Source organism: Rattus rattus, chromosome 16, assembly GCF_011064425.1.
Source record: "Rattus rattus isolate New Zealand chromosome 16, Rrattus_CSIRO_v1, whole genome shotgun sequence".
NCBI classification, from domain to species: domain Eukaryota; kingdom Metazoa; phylum Chordata; class Mammalia; order Rodentia; family Muridae; genus Rattus; species Rattus rattus.
In genome coordinates, this window is record NC_046169.1 from 14,738,409 (window position 1) to 14,745,075 (window position 6,667).

The 6,667-nt window shown below is 41.2% G+C and overlaps 1 pseudogene; it reads left to right on the top strand.

The window, feature by feature from the left end:
* The first annotated feature begins 5,322 nt into the window (after positions 1-5,322).
* LOC116885881 lies at positions 5,323-6,308 on the top strand (annotated as a pseudogene).
* Positions 6,309-6,667: the final 359 nt, after the last annotated feature.

Here is a 6,667-nt window from a genome sequence, read left to right on the forward strand (position 1 = left end):
TGGATTTTGTTTTTAGTGGAGTGATGGAAGTTATTCCAATTCACTGGTAACCCAGAAACCATGCAAATGTGACTCCCAGTTTGGTCTGCCTGGACTCATGAAAAAGTTTTTACTATCTGATCTAGGCTTGGGAGTGTGAGAAAAGTTTGGGAAGGAATCTGGGGAAGTCACAAAGTTGGGCTGGTGCACAGTGTGTGTGACCAGGGCTAGGTCTGGGAATAGGAACCAAGTGCAGGGTGGGGGCATGGCAGTGCATTTTAAAATCCAAAGCAGTTAATGGTTTTTGTGTTCTAACTTTGTACCATAAACCTTACTGCTTGTGCATTAATGGTGAAGCATTTATTAGTGGCAAGAACAGAGGTTGATAGCTGCCTATATTAGACTGAATATAGCTTGAAGATATGGGGTTTTTTTTTTTCTCCATAGTGTTCTGGTAAACAGTGTTGAATTTAGTTATTGTGGTGTCCGCCACAAAGTGCCTCTAAAATGTCTAACCTTTTAGAGTGTAACTGGCCAAGTGCCCAGCTGCTGTATTCTATAATCCATTGTTATTTCCTTGCCAAGGCCATAGCTTCCATGGACTGCTCCCAAGTACTGAATGAGCAAGACAAGAATACTAATGCAGACCATTCCACAGAGACTGGATTCTTCTAGTGGCCATTTTGGGCTTGAGGACTCTACAACATTTTTTCTGGAATTGTACAACTACACTGTAGTCTAAGACCTTGCTTCTATCCCCTTCTTCAGAAATCAGTTCTGTGACATGATATGATAGTGTCCCGTTAATAACAAAAAACTTTATCCCTATTTTATTTCCCATGAGTTTACTCCACTACTGCTTTTCATGAATATTTCTATCTTAACATCTGTTGGTTTTGTTTTATTTTGAAACAGTGTCCATATATCCCTGGTTGTCCCAGAAATTGCCATTTAAACTAGGCTAGCCTCAAACTCACAAAGCTGGCTGCCTGTCTAACCTGCAAGTGCTGGGATTAAAGGTATGCATTACCATGTTTAGCTTGACATTTGATATTTTAGAGGATTTAAACTAATACAGTTATAAACATTACAAGTGGAGAAAGTTTTATATATAATCTATGTATTCCACATTTAGCTATTCTCCAGATGATTATTTTCAGTATGACTTGCAGTTGCTGGATCATCACTCTGTACTTCTCTCTATAACCCATGTCTCCTACTCTTGATGTATTTGCCTACCTAAAGCGGGGATTGTGGAATTATGAGAACTGTAGTTCTTTTGATAACTTGATGTAAATAAACATTCCTTTAGTTCATATAACTCAATACATTATTTGATAGCTATTACTAGATACTGGTAGAGTAGAAGAAAAATGACACCTTTCATATATAGGCTGCTATGAACATAGTAGAGCATGTGTCTTTGTTGTATGTTGGAGCGTCTTTTGGGTATATGCCCAGGAGTGGTATAGCTGGGTCCTCAGGTAGTGTAATGTACAATTTTCTGGAAAACCTCTAGACTGGTTTCCAGAGTGTTTGTACCAGTTTGCAATCCCACCAGCAATGGAAGAGTGTTCTTCTTTCCCCACATCATCGCCAGCATTTGCTGTCACCTGAGTTTTTGATCTTAGCCATTCTCACTGGTGTGAAGTGGAATCTCAGGGTTGTTTTGATTTGCATTTCCCTTATGACTAAAGATGGTGAACATTTCTTTAGGTGTTTCTCAGTCATTCGGCATTTCTCAGCTGTGAATTCTTTGTTCAGCTCTGAATCCCATTTTTTTAATAGGGTTATTTGTCTCCCTGCGGTCTAACTTGAGTTCTTTGTATATTTTGGATATAAGCCCTCTATCAGTTGGTAAAGATATTTTCCCAATCTGTTGGTTGCTGTTTTGTCCTAGTGACAGTGTCCTTTGCCTTACAGAAGCTTTGCATTTTTATGAGGTTCCATTTGTCGATTCTTGATCTTAGAGCATAAGCCATTGGTGTTCTGTTCAGGAAATTTTCTCCAATGCCCATGTGATCGAGACTCTTCCCACTTTTTCCTTCAATTAGTATGAGTGTATCTGGTTTGATGTGGAGGTCCGTGATCCACTTGGATTTGAGCTTTGTACAGGGTGATAAGAATGGGTTTATTTGCATTCTTTTACATGCTGACCTCCAGTTGAACCAACACCATTAGAAGTTTTGGCCTTGTTGGAGTAGGTGTGTCACAGTGGGGATGGGTTTAAATACCCCCAACCTAGCTTCCTGGAAGTCAGTCTTCTACTAGCAGCCTTCAAAAGAAGATGTAGAGCTCCCAGCAACTCCTCCACCATACCTGCCTGGATGCTGCCATATTCACAGTTTGATGATAATAGACCAAACTTCTGAACCTGTTAGCCACCCCTAATTAAATGTTGTCCTTTATAAGACTTGCCTTGGTCATGGTGTCTGTTCACAGCAGTAGAACTCTAAGACAAATTATAATCCCATAAAAATACCAATGACATTTTTTCATAGTAGTAAAAGAAATATATTAAAATTCATACAGGCCTATTTATGAATTATTAAAAAATCCTGAGCAAACATAGTAACCCTTTAGGAATCATAATATTTAATTCCAAAATAAACTAAAAGCAATATTGTATTGGTATTAAAACAGATAGGCAAACCAATGGAATGGAAAGAACAAGAAATAAATTTACACAGCTTTAGTCATCTGATTCTTGATAAAGATGCTAAAAATGTATTTTTAAATAAGAGAGAGAGAGACTGCTCATTCAGTTTTGGTGAAAAAAAATTGGATCTATACATATAAAAGAATAAAAGTATTTCTCTAGCTCTTACCTTGTACAAAATCAACTCAAATCAGATCAAAGACCTTCACATACGATGCAAACCTCTGAAACTGCTAGTGGAAAGCTTAACAGTATTCACAATAACTTTCTTAATATGACTCTGAAAGCCCAGAAAATAACAAAAATATTTGACAAGTGATATTATGTAAAATTAGAAAGCTTCTGTGAAGCAGAGAAAAAAATAAACAGAATAAAGACATAGCTTATAACACGGGACAAAAGTCCAAAGATTAAATCCAGAATATAGAAAGAACTGCCAAATACATTAATGATTCAAATAATAAATGGACAAATAAACTGAGCAGTTTTTAAACAATGAATAATAGTTATAGAAAAAATTGAACATGTTTAGCCATCGGGGAAATATATACATTGAGAGTCTATCTTACTCCTGTCAGAACGTCTATTAGAAACGAAACAGTGCTCAGCATGGTGGCAGACACTGTTAATCTCAAAATTTGGGAGGCAAAAGCAGATGAACTTCTATGAATTCAAGGCAAGTATACATAGAGAGTTCCAGGACAGCCAGGGCTACATAAAGAGAGACCCTGTCTCAAGAGAAAGGTAATAGAAAGGGAGAAAGAAAGAAAGAAAAGGAGGAGTGAAGAGGGGGAGGGGATAGGGAGAGGGGAGCGGGGGAGGGGAAAGAGTGTAAGGGTCAGAATGCTAGAAACTCTCCCCCAGAAATGGCTATGTAAACAAGACTAAAACAGTGGTAATATCAATAGATATGTTAATGTGGAAGTGAGGAAGGGGTCTCACTCCTAGAATAAGAACTACAGGCAACTAGTGATGGCTAGGAGAAAAATTAGCCTCTCTCAGACAGCTGCTGTCATTGTTTGACTATGTTTGGCTAGGGAGTGGTACTAATGGAGGTGTGGCCTTGTTGGAATAGGGGTGTCACTGTGGACACTTTAAGACCCTCATCCTGGCTGACTGGAAGTCAGTCTTCCACTAACAGCCTTACTCTTAACTCCACCTTCACCATGACTGGCTAGACGCTGCCATGCTCCTGCCTTGATCATGGTATCTGGTCACAGAAGTAAAACTCTAACTAAAACAACCCCTTTATTGACTGTCTAATACAGACTGGTCAGTCTTAAAGCCATAAACTCATAAACAACAAAAATAGACTCAGCAGGTTATAGTGTGTGTGTGTGTGTGTGTGTGTGTGTGTGTGTGTGCATGTGCATGTGTGCATGCCTACATATGTGGGGCAATGGACCATGCTACCAGACAAGAAACTGATAAGGACTGTGGCAATCACCTGAAGTCCTTCCACATGCAGATGAGGCATCCCTAACATCTCAGACTGAGCCAATAAGAAACATCTGCCTCTAGATCCCACCCCAACCCCAAATGTTTATAAGGTCCTATCCACAAGAAATAAAGTGCAGGAGTTATTTCACCAAAGATCTGAGGATGCCTGTCTCATTGAGCTGTAACACTCCAGAGAAGAGTTTTCTCTCCTGAAGCTTTCGGTGTTGCACTTGATCCCACCTAATAAGCCAGGTGTGCACTAGACCTCAGCCACTTCCTGCTGGGTGGCTTCAACGTTGCCTCCTATCTGCCCCCTGTGTCTTCCTGCCTGCCACCAACTCCAAGACGGTGGTTGCAGTGGAAGGGGTCCAGTGGATTGCCCTGCTCTGGCCTCCCCTGGGAGAGCTGTAACTCTTTGGCTGCTCTGGCCAGGCCAGAGTCCTGTAGATCCCTGCTGATAGCTCCTGGTGTGCAGACTGACATACGATCCATGCCTTATGTATGTAACAGTAATAATCAAAGAAAAAGAAGCTACCACCTTGAGAGAGGGCGTCATGGGGTTGGAGGGAGGAAAGGTGAGGGGGGAAATCATGTAATTCTATTTCAATTAAAATACATTTTGTAAAAAAAAAAAAACCTAAAAATAGAACTAACCATTTAATATAGTTATATCACTCAAGGATATATACCATAGGAATCAAAATCGATATTTAAGAGATAATTACACATTCTAATTTATTGATGTACTACTTCATGACATCCCAGTTATGAAATCAATCTAGATATCAACAAAAATAGATGCCAAAATATAGCATATGTATTTAATTTAGTAATATTCAACCACAAAATAAAATTCCTGGCACTTTCAGGAAAATGATCAGAATTAAAGATCATCATATTTAGTGAAATAATAAATATTGAGAAAAACAATGTATCCTACATTTCTCTCAAATGTGATATCTAAGGGGAAAAAGATGAAAGACTAAAGATGTAGTTTAATGTTAGTGTAGCATGTACAAGGTTCTAGATTCAATCTCTAGCATCAGAAAAGAAAATGATATAAAAGTAGACAAAGGACAATTAGGGAAGTAGAAAGGGGTCAGGGGGAAGGGCAAGAGAAAAGAGAGGACAGTGGGGAATGGGTAGGCTTCAAATATGTTGTGCGTTATGAAATGATATGAAACATAATGAAGGCACTCTGTGCGCCTGCTCCTCCCTAAGTGTTCCTCTTCTACAGCCACTCCGCAGTCGCCGCCGCCATGAGGGAGATCGTGCACCTTCAGGCTGCGCAGTGCAGCAACCAGATTGGCGCCAAGTTCTGGGAGGTAATCAGCGACGAGCATGGCATTGATCCCACTGGCACGTACCACGGAGATAGCGACCTCTAGCTGGAGCTCACCAACGTGTACTACAACGAGGCCACCGGTGGCAAGTATGTGCCCCGCGCTGTGCTCCTGGACTTGGAGCCCGGCACCATGGACTCGGTGCGCTCAGGGCCCTTCGGGCAGATCTTCAGACCTGATAACTTCGTCTTTGGTCAGAGTGGGCTGGGAACAACTGAGCCAAGGGGCACTACACAGAAGGTGCAGAGCTGGTTGACTCGGTGTTGGACGTTGTTAGGAAGGAAGCTGAGAGCTGTGACTGCCTGCAGGGCTTCCAGCTGACCCACTCCCTGGGTTGGGGGGCTGGGTCTGGGATGGGTACCCTCCTTATCAGCAAGATCTGGGAGGAGTACCCAGACAGAATCATGAACACCTTCAGTGTGGTCCCTTCCCCCAAGGTGTCGGACACAGTGGTTGAGCCCTACAATGACACCCTTTCAGTCCACCAGCTTGTTGAAAACACAGATGAGACCTATTGTATTGATAATGAAGCACTCTATGACATCTGCTTCAGAACCCTAAAGCTGACCACACCCACTTATGGTGACCTGAACCATCTAGTGTCCGCCACCATGAGTGGGGTAACCACTTGCCTGCGATTCCCTGGCCAGCTAAATGCTGACCTGCGGAAACTGGCTGTAAATATGGTGCCCTTCCCTCGCCTGCACTTCTTCATGCTTGACTTTGCCCCCTTGACCAGCCGGGGAAGCCAGCAGTACCGAGCCCTGACAGTTCCTGAGCTCACCCAGCAGATGTTTGATGCCAAGAACATGATGGCTGCCTGTGATCCCCACCATGGGCATTACTTGACAGTTAAATCTGAGCAGAAAGACTCCATCAGGAATTAAAACAAAGATAACTTAGAGTCTATGTTTGGATAGCACCAAATAAGACTAAGAAATTAAAAACCTAACTGTCTTACATTTTAACTCAAAATACAAAAGAATGAACTACATAAATCCAAAATTGGACATTTAATTATAAAAGGGCTTTGGAGTGGCCTAGTAAAGAGCATGGGAAAATTACTTTTCCCAAAGAAAAGGCAAAATGAAAAGTTGTCAAAAATACCCCTTTATGGCACCAGATATTAAAATGATGTAATAATCTAAAAAGTATTAAGTACACTCCAGACAGAAAAGCAGGTAGATTAACTTGATTTTCAACTCTCAACCTCTCCTCCAAATCAAAATCCAATCCCCCACTCTCA